At 38.1% G+C, this 16786-nt stretch overlaps 1 pseudogene; it reads right to left on the bottom strand.

The window, feature by feature from the left end:
- Positions 1-11343: 11343 nt before the first annotated feature.
- Positions 11344-13057, bottom strand: LOC101438543 (SIN3-HDAC complex-associated factor pseudogene; annotated as a pseudogene).
- Between the last annotated feature and the right edge of the window lie 3729 nt (positions 13058-16786).

Raw genomic sequence — 16786 nt, 5'->3', positions numbered from 1 at the left:
TTAACATTCAATGTTATTACTGTAAAGACATTACTTCATCCATTTGTACTTTGGCTTTCTTTTGTCATATTTTACTATTATTGTCTGTCTTTTTACTCTTTAATTTACCCTTCCTAATAATCTTCATTTCTACACTCTTCTCCAAGTCTCTTGTCCTTGTTTATCCTTTCAGGCTGCAGCACTCCCTTTAGTATCTCTGGTAATTCTGGTCTTTTGATAACATACTCTATTCATTTTTGTTTGTTTTTGGAGACTTTGAACTCACCCTCATTTCTGAAGGACGGTTTTGGCAGATACAGAATTCTTGGCTGGCAGTTTTTCCCTTTTAGTACATTAAATGCATCATTCCACTGTCTTCTGCCTCCATGATTTAATTCTTCAGATTTTCTCAGCTCTTCTACATCTGATTCTTACTTTGGACATGTGGTACGATTTTTTAAAGATTGTACTATTGTCCAATTATTTCACCTCTAGGAGAAAGTTTCCTTTCTTCTGTTCTTTATCTGGATCTTGATCTTTTCTGTTTTTGGGCAGAATTTTCTCCCCAGCTAGTATTATTTGTTTAAATTCTCTCCCTCACTCGATGCTCCCTTTCACTTACACTTTTCAGTTCTGGGACTCTCCTGTCTTATAGCAGCTCAGTTTCCTCACCACCTTTATTTTCTCTGAGGCATTATCTGCCTCTGGCTTTGGGTGCTCTGTCTTGGAGAGCCAGATGAGGTCCATTTAGATGATCCAGCAAACAGACTTGATTGAGTGTGTGCACATCTTGCCAACAATTCTGCCATGGTCTGTCTCTTTCATATGTGGCCTCCTCTGTGGCTTGTGTTCTGCCTTGGGTCTCCATGAATTGGGTGCCTGTGCCTGGGTAGGCATGGCGTTCTACCTCACTGCTGTGACTGCCTCTGCTCTGTCTCTGGTGGGCGGACCTGAGCCACACTACCTCTTCATGATTCCACACTGTGTGGGGCCAAGTGTGAGGGACGATTCTACAATGGTGAGTCCTGAAGGGAAATCTCCCACCTGATCTTAGGGATTATTTTCCTTTTTCTTCAGTTCAGCATTTATGGGGTCCTTCTCCAGTCTCTGCCATCTCTAGAATTCTAAGTGGGATTTATCCTTTTATTTGTTGATTCTGAGGGAAGACTTTTCCATGGGATATCTTACATTGCCATGTTGATGATATATGGGACATAAAGCTTTCATTTGGTTCTTTTTTATATTAAAAAAAAGGGATTTTCTGTATTTTTTATTGCTGTGATTTTGTTTTCTTGCTTCAAAAATTCATAATTGCTTGTTGAAACATTTTTTCTGTTTTTTTTTTTCCTTGATGGTGACATCTGTTGATTATATTTCTTCATTCATGTTGTAATTTTCTTCGTTCTTTTGTGTGGCCAGTGATTTTCAGTTGTACCCAGGGTATTTTGGATATTATAGTATGAGACTCTGGATCTTATTTACTCTTCTTATTAGAAGCAGTTCCCTATTTTGGAGTACTGCTAGGTCCGAGTGGGTATATATGCTCAACTTCCCACGGGCCCTGACTCCACCACCTTGGCAAAAATGGAGCAATGACTCACACTGCCTGCTTGCCTGGAAGTGAGGAGGGAAGCAGAAAGCTGATTCACGGCACTTTGTGGCTGCAGGGTGGGGAAAGAAGCCCAGCTCACCACTGGATCCCTGTTATACTAGAAGGGAGGTAAGGGGCAAGCAGCTTGCCAACCAGCCTCACCTTCCACCACTCCCTCCCTCTCATTGATGCTGGGGGTGGGGGGTGGAGACTCAGCACCCCAATGGGCCCTGCTGACCCCAGGAATGGGAAAAGAGGACAGTGGAGTAACGATTAGCCCCACTTTTCCTGCCTCCTTCCGTCTCAGTCGAGCCAGGTGAGGGTAGGTTTAGCTGCCGACACGAGGGGGCAGGGGAACGAGGGTGCTGACCGGCACACTTCACACTGCTTCACGCAGTCTCACTGCTGTTGGGTGGCTCAGCTCCCCCTGGGCCCTGACGGCAGGTGTGGGGGAAGTGGAAGGTTGACTAGCCCACATTCCTGCTCAGTCTCAGTGACGTCAACGGGGGTGGGGCTCAGCTCCCCTGCGTGTCTGGTGATGGGACAACGTGGGGATCAGCATTAGCTGTTGTCAAGGTTTTTCATTTTAGCTGTTCTGTGGCATTTCTCTAATGGTTAATGAAGCTGAACATCTTTTCACGTGCTTATTTCCCATCTGTATATCTTTTTCAAGGAAACACCTGCTTATGTTTTTCCCACTTTCTTATTGGATTATTTGCTTGTCTGCTGTTGAGTTTTGAGTGTTCTTTATATATTCTAGATACTAGTTTTGTGTCATATATATTATTTGCAAGTATTTCCTCCCAGTTCATAGCTTGTCTTTTCATCCTCTTAACAAGGTCTTTTTTTGCTAGAGGATTTTTGCATCTGAGTTCATGAGAGATATTGGTCTGTAGAATTCTTTCTTGTACTTTCTTTGTCTGGGTTGATATCAAGGTAATATTGGTCTCATGAGTTGGGAAGTATTAAATTCTCTTTTCCTCAGACGAGATTGTATACAACTGGTGCTATAATTCTTCTTTGAAGGTTTGGTAGAATTCTCAAGTGAAATCATCTTGGACTAGAGATTTTATTTTGGAACTCTGTAATTTAAAATTTCAATATTATTAATAGCTATAGGACTATTCTGGTTATCTATTTAACCATGGTTCAGTTTTTGGTAATTTGTGATTTTCAAGAAATTGGCCCAAATTTTTAAGTTGTTGAATTTATTAACATAAAGTTATTTGTGGTATTCCTTTATTATCGTTTTACTGAATGCAGGATGTATCAAGATATCTTCTGTTTCATTTCAGAAATTATTTTGTGCATGTGCACATGTCTTCTCCCTATCTCTGTCATTCTTACTAGAGGTTTATCAGTTTATTTTTTTCAAAGAATCCATCTTTTCTTTCATTGAATGTCTCCATCATTTTCCTGTTTTAATTTTACTGATTTTTGTTTTTATTTTTATTTCCTTCTGCCTGCTTCAGGTTTATTTTGCTCTTATTTTTCCTGGTTTCTGAAGGTAGGAACTCAAATTATATGTTTGAGACCTTTCCTTATTTCTCTCTCAGGATGCTTTACTTTGTGATATATTTTATTTTCAGTTTCATTCAGTTCTATTTTTAAAATTTTCCTGAGACTTCCTTTTTTAAATTTGTACTCCTCTTTTTTTATTATTGTTATCTCTCTCTTTTTTTTAAAGATATGTAGATCGCACAAAAGAGACTTCCTTTTTGATCCATGGAAATATGTTGCTTAATTTCAACCCATTAGAGCATTTTCCTGTTGTTTTCTATTTATTTCCAGATTGACTGTGTATGGTCAGAGAACATATTCTGTATGCCTTCAATTCTGTTAAAATTTGTTAAGGCTTGCTTTGTGATCCAGGATTAGTCATATGTTGGTGACTGTTCCATGGGCACTTAAAAATAATAAGTATTCTGCTGTTGTTGAGTAGTGGGTTCTATAAATGCTAATTAGATCCTTTTGGTAAATTGTATTGTTCAGTTCTTCTATATATTTGCTACTTTTCTATGTAGTAGTTTTATTGTTTGCTAGCATTGGGGTGTTTTAGTCTCCAACTAAATTGTGAATCTTTCTATTTACCCTTTAAGCACTATTAGTTTTGTTTCAGATGTGTACACACTTAATCTTCTTACATCTTCCTGTTGTATCATTATTCAGTTTCTCTCTTTGCCTATATTTTCTTTGCTCTGAAGTTTACTTCATCTGATGATATTATAGCCACTAATGATTTCTTAATGTTAGCATGATGCATCTTTTGTCCATCCTTTTACTTCCAGCCTACCTACATTGTTGCATTTGAAGTGAGCTTTTTAAGACAGCATATAATTGGATTTTTTTTAAAATCCACTCTGTCAGCCTGCCTTTAATTGGTCTATTTAGGCTGCTCTCAGTTAAATCAATTATTGATATGTTAGGGCTTAAGCCTGCCACACTATTATTGGCTTTCTGTTTGTTTCTTTAGTTTCTCATTCCACTGTTTCTCTTTTCTTGCCTTCCTTTGGGTTACTTGGATATTTTCTAGGATTCACTCTTATTTTAGCTATACCAATTTTTACTGTATATCTTTCTACAGTTTTCTTTATAGTTGCTCTAAGTATTACAATATACATGTAACTAATAACAGCCTACTGGGAAAGATCTTTACCACTTATTTCTGTTTGTATCTTATCATCCTTTCTTTTAAATTTTAATTATTTCAAGTATTCTATATACATTAAGTTCTAAAAGAGATATTATAATTTTTGCTTCAACCATCAAATATTCTCTAAGAAACTCCAGAGAAGTAGTCTGCTATATTTATCTCTATTTTATCTATTCTATATATATTTTTTCCACTTTCCTTTCTGAAGTTCCAAGCCTTCTTTAGTTTCTAAGTAAAGAATATCTTTCTTTAGCCATTGCTTAAGAATAGGTCTACTAACAACAAATTCTCTTAATTTTCTTTCAATTGAGATTGCCACTATTTCCCCTTCATTGCCAAGTATTGAGTTCATGTTGAATTTCTTTTCATGGCACTTGAAAATTGTTCCACTTATCTCAGGCTTCTGTGGTTTCAGATGAGAAATCCACTGTCATTCAAAATGGAGTTCACTTATATATAACGCCTTGTTTCTCTGATTGCTTTTAAGATTATTTTTACTTTATCTTTCACCTTTAGTATCTTAAGTATGATCTGTCATAGCATGAATTTCTTTGGGTTTATCTTATTTGGAGTTCATTCTTGAACTTCTTGAATCTATCTTTTGCCAAATTCAGAAAGTCTTCAGTCATTATTTTTTTGAAAATTGGTTTTGATCCTTTCCTCTTTTTCCTCTCCTTCCAGGACTCTGATGATGCAAATGTCACTGAAGTTAAGATCTTTTATTTTTCAATATTTTCTCTCTGTTTTCCAGATTTGCTAAATTCTATTATCTGTCCTCAAATTCACCAATTCTTTCTTCTATCCCCTCCATTCTACTGTTGAGCCTACCCACTGAGTTTTATTTTGGTTATTGTACTTTTCAGTTCTTTGATTTCCATTTGGTTCTTTTTTTATAGCATCTATTTTTTTAGGCTTTCTACTTCTTCATTTATTTCAAGGGTATTGATTAAGATCCTCTTACATATCAGCACTTTCACCTAAGCACTATGGACAATACAAAGTAGTTGGCATGGCCCTTTCTCCTAGAACTGATGGTCTATTTGAAGTACTATAAAATTAACTACAAATTGTATTTCTATAAAAGGAATCCAAATTTCTCCACATATTTTGTAATAATAAAGACAACATACCATTTTGTGTGGCAAATAGAACAGAAACAATTTTTACTATTACCAAAAAAATATTATTTCTTTACTATATTTCCTTTTAGTCTTTAAAATATTTCTAATATTTTATAATCATAGAATAAATAAAATCCTCTATTCCACATTATTATATATTTTATTTATATCACTCTTTATTCATATCACTATTAGCACCTGGATAATTATCTTATTCTTTGGGTTATAATTCAACAATATGGTTTTTATTTTATTACTCAAATTGTTTGATCTTTGATCAGGCCAATGTGAGCCTTTCTGGGCTGGCTCCTAGGTTCCTTTGGCATGCTCCCATCCATTCTTTTTTCTTTTTAAGCACCTTACTTTCTGGCACCATAATATGATCAAGACTCATATTGTATTAAAATTTCCCTGCCTCATCTCTGTCTAGAATCAACTACTTATTCAAAAATCCCTGTTTCCTTTTATTACTTGGTGTATTTATTGTTTCTGTGGCAACACTGATGTTGGGCCCTCACAGCAGACAGAACAAATACATATATGTATATAATGATGGTTTGGAGATGTATGTAGCCCAGAAAAATATGTTCTTAAACTTAATCCATTCCTATGGGTGTGAATCCATTTCAACACATTTTTACTGAAAGCATATTATGTGTCTGGTAATATTATAGGCATTGGGTATTCTACAATAAGCAAAAAAGTAAAATGCCCCTGCCCTCAGGTTACTTATATATTAGTGGGAACCAACAGGACACAAACTAGATGTGGGAAATGATGGAAATGAAGGTATATGAGATTAGTAGTACACACCAGATTAATGACATGGGGAAGAGCAGTTTTAGGGGAAAAGATTGCAACCTCATTGTTGTGAATTTGAGATATTTATAGTGCATATCAGCTGGACAACTGGAGAGAAGTAAAGGGAAGAGATTTAGGTCTGGGTTCATCATCTAGGGTACTTGAAACTATGAGAATGGGTGGAATTTTACAGGAAAAAGCAAATAGATTTTGAAGAGAAGAGGGCTAATGAAAGCAAAATTTAAGAGAGATTAAGGAGACTTAAAAGTCATAGTCAGAGAAATAAGTGAAGAAGGATGGTCCATTGATGGGCTCTTGATATTGACGATTATGCTTATGAGCCTTTGCTCTTGAAATTGCAACTTGGCCTAGTGCTGTAGGGTGCCTAGGAGTTACCTCCTGAGAGCCTCCATGTTGCTCGGATGTAACCTCTCTCTAGGCTAAACTCAGCATATAAATGTATTACTTTCCCCCCAGCATGGGATATGGCTCTGGGGGTGAACCTCCCTGGCACCAAGAGATTACTACCAAGCATCGGTTGGTGATGCAACTGGAAAAAGACCTTGATTAAAGGGAGAAAAGGTAAAGATAAATGAGTTTATATGGCTAAGAGACTTCCAGGCAAGTCATGAAGTCATCAGAGAAGTAACACTTATGCCCACCTCATCAGGATCTCATAGACTACCAAAGTAGATACTAACCAAAATAGTGGGGATCCTGAGGGCACTGGAGACACCCAGTTCCTACAGTCATGCCAGATGGCTCTGGAGTTTGGTGCCTTGGCTGTGGGCCCTACTTTGGAGTTTTTGCTCCCAAGTGTGACAGAATTGGACTCAGTTGTAACTTCTTTTTGCATGCCTCTTCTGTCTCTTCTGTTTCGGCCTGTGGTTGGTACTGGAGTTGATAAGTGTATGTCCAGGAGACTTGAGTCTTTGGACTCTCCATGTGCCAGCTGGTCCCTGAGCCTCAGTGGAGTTGCAATGCCTAGTCTCCTGTTCATTGGACTCACCAAGGGAAACTAACAAGGAGGTGAGGATGGACAGCCAACATACCAGGGAACCAAGGGAGTCTACAGCTGCAAGTGAGAGAGTCCCATCCATCAGCCTTATGGGATTGAGGCCCCCTCTCAATTGGAGGTGGAATGGGCATTGCCATCCCAGGGTCCTCAGGATTGGGAAATAAGAGTGTGGACTGGAGTGGACTTACTGGTATTCAACTATAGACTTGTTGTGATTCTAGCAATAGAAAAAAATGTATCATTGGTGTGGAGACAGTGGCTACTGGAGGTGCTGAGGGCAGGGAGAAGGAAAGGGAGGTATAGTATGGAGGCATTTTTGGGACTTGGAATTGTCCTGAGTGACATTGTACTGACAAATGCAGGCCATTATATATCCTGCCATAACCTAAAGAATTGAGTGGGGGAGTGTAAACTACAATGTAGGCGGTGGTCCATGCTTAGTGACAATGCTCCAAATGTATTCATCAATTGCAATCAATGTATCGCATTAGTGAAAGAAGTTGTTGATGTGGGGAAGGGTGGGGGTGTGTGTGGAGTAGGGCATGTGGGAATCCCTTATATTTTTGTTTGTAATAATTTGAGTAATCTAGGTATCTCTTTAAAAAATTAAAAATATCTTTTTAAAAAACCATAATAGTCATAGAGAAATAATAAAATCAAGAGAAAGAAGTATGCTAAAAACCAGAAGAGAGCATTCATAAAAGGGAGTAGCTGTGCTAGAAGACATAGAGAAGACAAATAAATTAGAGTCAAGAATAACCGGGAAACGGACTTTGGCCCAGTGGTTAGGGCGTCCGTCTACCACATGGGAGGTCCGCGGTTCAAGCCCCGGGACTCCTTGACCCGTGTGGAGCTGGCCCATGCGCAGTGCTGATGCGCGCAAGGAGTGCCCTGCCACGCAGGGGTGTCCCCCGAGTAGGGGAGCCCCACGCGCAAGGAGTGCACCCGTAAGGAGAGCCGCCCAGCGGGAAGGAGGGAGCAGTCTGCCAAGGAATGGCGCCGCCCACACTTCCCGTGCCGCTGACGACAACAGAAGCAGACAAAGAAACAAGACGCAGCAAAAAGACACAGAAAACAGACAACCGGGGGAGGGGAGGGGAATTAAATAAATTTAAAAAATAAATCTTTAAAAAAAAAAAAACCTCTCAATATTTAAAAAAAAAAAAAAGAATAACCTAGTTCTGTTTATTAGATTCCTATCACCACTGTAACAAATTACCATAATCATAATAGCTTAAAACAACACAAATTTATTATCTTAGAGTTCTGGGGATCAAAAGTCCAACAAAAGTTTCACTGGGCTAAAATTTAAGTGTCAACAGAGCTGCATTTCTTTCTGGAAGTTCTAGGAGAGAATCCATTTCCTTACCATTTGCAGCTTATAGAGGCTGCCCCATTCCTTGGCTTCTGGCCCCTTCCTTGAATCACTCTGACCTCTGCTCCTGTCATCACATCTTCTTCCTTGTCTCTGACTTTCCTACTCTCTCTATGCCTTATAAAGACCCACCCATATAATCCAAGAAAATCTTCCAGTATTAATATCCTTAACTTAATCAATAGCCTTAACTTAATCACATCTGAAAAGTGATTGCCATATAAGGTAATATAGTTACATGTTCCAAGGATTAAGATATGGACATCTTTGGGAAAGGTCTTATTCTGCCTAACATAGTCTAGAAGCAAATATAGGAAAAAATCTTAGTGACCATAGGTTGGAAAGAGTTTTAAAACTCAAAATTCAAAAACATGAACTATAATAATCAATGAATTGTACTTCATCAAAACTAAAACATATTGACCTTCAAAAGACATTGTTAAAAAATTAAAGGGAAGCCACAGGCTGGGAGAAAATATTTGCAAAATATATATCTCACCAAAGACTTGTAAATAGAGCATTGTCTCTTTATAGCTGGCACATCAAATAGATGAAAAACTAGAAAGATTGCTGAGGATTTAAATGCAATTAGCAAGTCTGATCCAGTGAGCATTTATGCAATTAGAAGCATTTAACAAAATAAGAACTTAGACTATACCATAAAGGAAGTTTAAACTAATTTTAAAGAATCAATATCATACAGACCACACTCTGTGATTAAAATTAAATAGAAATCAGAAATAAAGAGATAGATAACTAAAATATAGTTCTAAATAAACCATGGATCAAAGAGGAAATCACAATGAAAAGTAGAAAAATTAGAATTGCAAGATAATTAAAGTACTGCATATTAAAGCTAAAGTTTTTTTTTAAAAGAGTAAATGGGAGATGAAGAAGTATGGAAATTAAATGTAAACCACAGTTTCATGTTTTCCTTTCCAATTTGTTTGCCTTTTATTTTTTTGTCTTACCTAATTGCTTTGGTAAGAACTTCCAGTACAAGGTTGAATAACAGTGGTGACAGTGGGTATCCTTGTCTTGTTCCTAATCTTAGCCTATAAAACCACAGGGTGCCTATAAAAAGTGGTTCGCTCTTTATTGTTATTTATACTACCCAATTTTTAAAATCCAGTTTTAAAAATAAGCACTGAATCATGTTATTAAAAGGTAGGCAAAAATGTTCCTCCCTCATGAAAAGTCTGAACCAGTGATTTTTTTTTCCTGAAATTTTAGAAATGAGACAATGAGAGTACTTTGGTTTGGATTCAAGTGAGAGGCTTTTAATGGAGATTTTAGAATTGAAGGGCTCCGTGTTCAGGACTTATTTATCACCTACCATGTCAACATTCATAAAGCCTGACTAGAAGAAGCCACACCAAAAAACAACCTACTCAGCATGAACATATACCTCTTTTCTTCTAGTAGAATTTTACTTCAAATATAGTAACAAGAAATTTTTTAAAAACCCTAATAGGGAAAGCAGACTTGGCTCAACTGATAGAGCGTCTGCCTACCACATGGAGGTCCAGGGTTAAAACCCCGGGCCTCCTGACCCATATGGTGAGCTGGCCCATGTGCAGTGCTGATGCGCGTAAGGAGTGCCCTGTCACACAGGGGTGTCCCCCACATAGGGGAGCCCCATGTGCAAGGACTGTCCTGTAAGGAGAGCTTCCCCGTTCAATAAAAGTGCAGCCTTCCCAGGAGTGACACTGCACACACAGAGAGCTGACACAGCAAGATGATGCAACAAAAAAAGAAGAGATGCAGTTTCCCAGTGCCACTGACAAGAATACAAGCAGACGGAGAAGAACACACAGCGAATGGACACAGAGAGCAGACAGCTGGGGGCAGGGGGCGGGGGGAGGGGAGGAAAGGGAGAGAAATAAATAAAAAATAAATCTTTAAAGGAAAAAAACCCTACTAGGTTAAAACAAGTCAAACATTCACTCTGCACAGATAAAAATCTTCACACAGTTCAACTGATGTAATCCAGAGCTAAAACTGAATCATACAGATTTTCAATTAAGCCACCAAACATTCATAGAACACAAACAAGAAGATTTGTGTTCCAAGAAGCATTAACCTTTGTTTTGTGCTGTCTGGAAGACTTGCACACCTTTTTAGATGTCTAAGGTTTTTGATAGTGTGTGGTCTCTATCATGTGGTAATGTTTTGGTGCTATTCACATAGGATCGCTGATCCTGAAGTCTCGCCATTTTCCCAGAGGAGCACTGATTCTGCTTTAGAAGTGTTACATAAATTAAAATCTTTATCAAATATTAATATAGAGGGAGGTACTACAAGGTACAACATATACAGTCAAGTTACCTCTTTGTATATTTAGTAATTACTTTCTTTTTCAAGGTATTTGCACCAAAAAGTTTAGTCTACACTGCTTAACATTTCAGTAGTACAGGTTTGAACCATCAGAACTTGGCAAGACTTTAGTATTTCAAAATTATTAACAAATACCTCTAGAGACAAGTTCATGTTACTGAGTTATGAAAAATTTACTATCATGAGAGAAAACAAGCATAGCAGCCATCTTAAAAAATACCCTATCACTGCTTTCAATATTGAGAAGTCTAAAACTATACACGGTTTACACAGCAAATCCCATCTCTGTCCCCTGAAAATCCCCTAATTTCATTCATGAGAAGAGGATAAAAAGACTTAAAGAGCACTTTACAGCAGTATTCAGCTATCCTGTGAAATACTCAGCATCTTAAATTGTGTACACTTCTCTCTTGCTTTTAGTGAGCCAGACACTGGCTTGAGAGTTTCTGGAACGGGGCGATAATCCATTCAAAACCAATCTAGAAATTGACTTTGGGCAGAATAGCAAGTACCCAAGTTAAAAACAGGAGGGTCACCTTGTTGTCTTTCCAAAAGTAATAATTTTTTGTTCCCCAACTGCATAAACCTCAGTCTCCCCTCCTGCGTGGAGACGGGTAAGGGCTCCAGCCCCTGCTCCTCTGGCTTCTCTGCAGCCGCTTGCTTGTTGCAGCAAGGCTTGAATAGAGTATGTCAGTGAGGCCTTCTCCCAAACGGCCTCTGTGGATCATCTCACAGCATGTTTTCTGTCTTTCCCAATATGTGAGATCCAGAAAGGGAGATTCTGGTGCCCTGTTGGCGCCAGCAGCCGGCTCTGTGTCTGAGCGGCCTCTGACTGGCTGTGGGCTGGGTAGGCACGCCAGGAGATACTGTGAGCATCAGAAGCGTGGCGTTTACGTTCTTTCCCAGTTTACTGATCCGGTTGCTTTTTATCCTGTTTCCAGACAGTTTTCACTGTATTTGGTTTCAATGTAGTCTTTAAAAGGGCCCTGCCCTTGCATCTACCACATCGTTCCAGTTTGTTTGGGTCCCTTTTTTTAAATCCTGCTGCCAGCTTCTTCCCTAGGCAGGACACAGGTATTGCAGGCATCTCCTGAACGAGCCTCAGGCAACCCAGAACAGCCCTGGAAGTCCTTTCCATAGCATTTACTGTCGGTAAATCAAGAACTGGAGGACTTAGCCCTGCAAATACAGCAGCTCTCTATACTTCAGCACATCTTTGACTTGTGAAAACCAAACATCTTTTCTTCTGGGCAATAGTCTTCCAAAAGCAGCGGCCAGGCGCCGCAGTGCTGTTCCTGCGGTGCGGAGGGCAAGCTGGGCCAGCCCGCTCTGGCGGATCCCTCCTCCCCAGCGGCCTCGTCCAGCTCGCTATTGTTTTTTATTCTCTATTTCATTTACCCAAGCTCTACTTCTTATTTCCTTCCTTCTGCTCACCTTGGGTTTAGTTTGCTCTTCTTTTTCTATATCCTCTTGTTTGAGATTGGGTCTCTGGTTTGAGATCTTTCTTCTTTTTTAATGTAAGGATGTAGATCTATAAATCTGGCTCTCAGCACTGCCTTGGCTGCATCCCATAAATTTTGGTATGTTCTGTTTTCACTATCATTCACCTCAAGATATTTCCTAATTTCCCTTGTGATTTTTTCTGTGATCCATTCATTATTTAATTTCCAGATATTTGTGAAATTTTCAGTTCTCCTTCTGTTATTGATTCCTGGTTTCATTCCATTTTGGTCAGAGAAAATAATTTATATGACTTCAATATTTTAAAAATATTTTAAAAATATTGAAACTTGTATTCTGACCTATGTATGTCTGTTAGGTCTAGTTGGATTATACTGTCACTGAAGTCTTCTATTTCCTTATTGGTCTTCTTTCTAGATGCTGTATATCCATTACTGAAAGTGGCATAGTGAAGTCTCTAAAATTAATGTATTTCTTCCTTCAAAAATGTCAATATTTCCTTCTTATATTTTGGGGTTCTGCTGTTGGGTCCATATATCTTTATAATCATTTTCTCTTCTTGTTGAATTGGCCAGTTTATCAGTATATGGCATCCTTCCTTATCCCTTATAACAATTTTGACTTGAAGTCTATTTTATCTGATTTACCTATCCCAGTTCTCTTTTGGTTACTATCACATTCAACCTACTTGTGTCCTTGAATATAATGTGAGCCTCTTATAAACAACATATTGTTGGGTCATGCTTTTTTATCCATTTTGTCTATTTCTGCCTTTGGCTGAGGAGTTTAATCCATTTACATTTAAAGTAACTACTGATAATGCAGGACTTTCTTCTGCCATTTGCCATTTTGCTATTTGGTCCTGCCCCCACCTGACCCTTCCTATGTCCTCCCAGCACTCTCAGCCCTCTGCCCACCCCAATACCCCCAACAGCTGGTGGAGAGGGACCTGCAGAGGGTGTTTTCATGGGACAGAGTCTGGATTTGGGCAATGAGGGAACTGGAGGGGCTTCCCCTGGGGAGACTGCAGGCTGTTTGTCAGGGAGACTTGGGGTAGAATGTGACCCACGTGCTTTGTTTGGCCTCCAAAATGTTTTACAAAAACCTGAATCAATTGCCAACAAAAGAGAAAAGCAGGGGAAAAAAGCATACAGAATCTTGAGACAGAGCTCAAAGGGATTTATATAGAAGGAAAACAGTCAATCCTAAAATGTTGCAAATTGTAGGAATCCATTTATATTACATTCTTGAAATGACAAAATTATATGGATGAAGAACATATGAGTCATTGCCAGCAGTTAAAGAGGAGGGAGAGTGAGTAGACAGGCGGCTGTGACTATGAAAGGGGAGCATGAGAGATTTTTGAAATGGAACTGTTCTGTGTCTTGAATGTGGTAAGGCTCACACAAATCTGCATGTAAAATGATAAAATGCATACACCTAAATAGACACAAAACACACATATACATGACTAAAGTAAAACTTGGGAAATCTGAAGAAGATCATTGGATTATACCAATGCCCGTTTCCTGGTTGTGATATTGTCCTTTAGTTATGTGAGAGGTCACCCCTTAAGGATCTCTCTGTGTTATTTCTTATAACTGCATGTCAAGCACATTGATCTAAAATTAAGTTTTTAAAAAATCATAGTGTCCACCATGTAAAAGCAAATTAAATTCTCAGGATTTTCCTACCATATTTTCCAATTGTTCTATGAGAAAATCTTCTTCTTTTGTGGTCATAAATTTTAAAAATAAATGTTTACTTAAAGGAAAGTCTTAAGATAATCTGAAAATCAACAAAGTCAGTATAATTAAAAAGTGAGTATATTCAATCACAGATTACATGGTCAATACACAAAAATAATATTGCATTTCCAAATACTGTAAAAGTGTGGAAATGTATATAGTGGATGGTAACACATAGCGAGTAACAGCTGGTTTATAAATGAGGATGTGGCTGAAAATGGTAGTCTAGGTATATAAATGCCAATTGACAGAATGCTAGAGAATAATCCAGGAACTGAACAGCACAGTAAATCAAGAGATGGATGAGAATTGTGGGTGATGGTACAGATGCAAGAATGTCCTTTGTTAGCAAGAGCAAATGCACATCACTATTGCAGGGTGGTGAGAATGTGGAGAAGCATGGGAAAAATACAACTGGAGTGACTCATGGACTGTGGTTAGCAGTAATAATATTATCTTGCATCTATGCCAAAGGTGTACTGTGTTGATAACGGGGCAGTGTAGCAGTTTGATATATTTATGAATTCCAAAAAGAAATATTGGATCATACTTGTAAACTGATCCTTTCCTCTAGGCATATTATATTATATTGGATTCATAGGTTTCCTTGATTAAGTAATCATGTAAACCACTTGTGCCAGTAGGGCACTGAGTCTCCACCCTTTGGTGGGTGGGGACTCACAGATAAAAGGGATGGGTTTTTGATATTGGAGTTATGATGTTGGAGTTTGATACTGAACCCGTAAGCTGGAGCCCCAGGAAGTAAGCACACAGAGGAAAGAGAAGCAAGCCCCGGGAAGGGAGAAACCCAGGAAGCCTTAACCCTCACAGACTTTGGCAGCCATCTTTCTCCAAAGTAAGTTATGCTTTATGGCCTGGTATCTGTAAGCTCCTACCCCAAATAAATACCCTTTATAAAAACCAACCAATTTATGGTATTTTGCATCAGCACCCCTTTGGCTGACTAATACAGGAAGAATGGAAAATGTGTGCCAAATGTACTCTATGGACGTGGTAACAATCAGATGATGTTATCTTTTCTGCAACAAATATTCCACCACAATATGGTTTGTTGATAGAGGGGTGTTGTTTGGGAATTCTGCTTATGTGCATGATTGTTTTATAAGTTTACAACTTCTGTCATAAAAAATGTATTTTAAAAATAATAATAGGGTGGTTTGGGAGAAAAATAAATCAAATGTAAGATAAGGATTAAAATTAGTGGTAAGATTTTCACAATATTCTTTCACAATTTATAACCAATGTCTCATGACAATGCAAGGTGTTAATGGAGGGTTGATGTATGGGACCCCTGTATGATGTCATGCATGTTTGCTTTGTAAGTTCACCACTTTTACTATACACTTATTGTTTATATATGTTCATATATAAATGATATAAAGATAATAATAATAGGGTGGATTGTGGGAAAAACACTTCAGTTAGTAGTAATAGTTTGACAATACTCTTCAATCATTAGTTTAAAATGTTTAACAACCATGCAAGGTATTGGTGGTAGGATGAAGTACAAGAGTCTGTATGATGTTATATATGTTTGTTTCATAAGTTTACAACTATTACAATATACTTATTGCTTATGCATATTTATGTATGAGTGATGTACTTCAATAAATTAACAACAACAACAAAAAAAAGTGGCAGGGTAAGGACCAAAATAAGGAAAGTAGAAATAGCCAAGTCATGTAGTTGGTAGTTCTGCTGGATAAAGCATGGTACAAAAAAATCCCAAATCTAGGATCAAATCCTAACATATGCCAGCTTCTGTCCACCACCTGCACCAAACTAAAGCCAGAGGTCTTAAAAATGGCACAAAAGGAGGCAAATGACATAATAGGAATAGTCCAAAATAAATTCATCCCACTAAAAAAAATATGGAGGAGTTCAACATTGAAAACATTGAAAACATTGCTGAGAGAGTAAAAAAGACTTAAACGGAGATATATACCACATTCATGTATCAAAAGGCACAATATTTTTCACTATTTATTTCTCAAAAATTGATCTATAGCTTCATTGCAATCCCAATAAAAAGAATCTCAGTAGCTTTTATGTAAAAACTGGCAAACCAATTTTAAAATTTATACGGAAATACAAAGAAACTAAATTGTCAAAACAACTTTGACAAGAAGAGAATTGGAGGACTTACCCTACCTGACTTCAGTGCTGACTATAAAACTGCAGTAACCAGATATATATTAATAGACATAGATATAGATACACACACACAATCAGTGTTATAAGGCAATTCAGTGGGGGAACTGATAGTCTTCTGAACAATTCTTACTGGATAATTGCATATCCATATGAGAAAAAATGAACCTCGGCTCTTACTTTACACCCAGCGGTGTGCTGGTAAGCCAGCTCCCTGATTACTACCATTTGCCTATTTCCATGGTTTAAATACTCCCACCAAAGCTGATTCCAAGCTACCCACATGATGTCACTGAGCACAGTTGGGAAGAGATGCTCATAATCAGCTTTTTTTTTCCCTAAAGATTTGTTTTTATTTATTTCTCTCCCCTTTCCCCCCATTGTCTGCTCTGTGTCCATTTGCTGTGTGTTCTTCTGCGTCTGCTTGCATTGTCAGGCAGCACTGGGAAACTGCGTCTCTTTTTGTTGCGTCATCTTGTTGTGTCGGCTCTCTCTGTGTGTGGCGCCACTCCTGGGCAGGCTGTACTTTT

Source organism: Dasypus novemcinctus, chromosome 7 (genome assembly GCF_030445035.2).
Source record: "Dasypus novemcinctus isolate mDasNov1 chromosome 7, mDasNov1.1.hap2, whole genome shotgun sequence".
Classification (NCBI taxonomy): domain Eukaryota; kingdom Metazoa; phylum Chordata; class Mammalia; order Cingulata; family Dasypodidae; genus Dasypus; species Dasypus novemcinctus.
The sequence above is the reverse complement of the archived record's forward strand: the minus strand, read 5'-3'. Positions and strand labels throughout refer to the sequence as shown.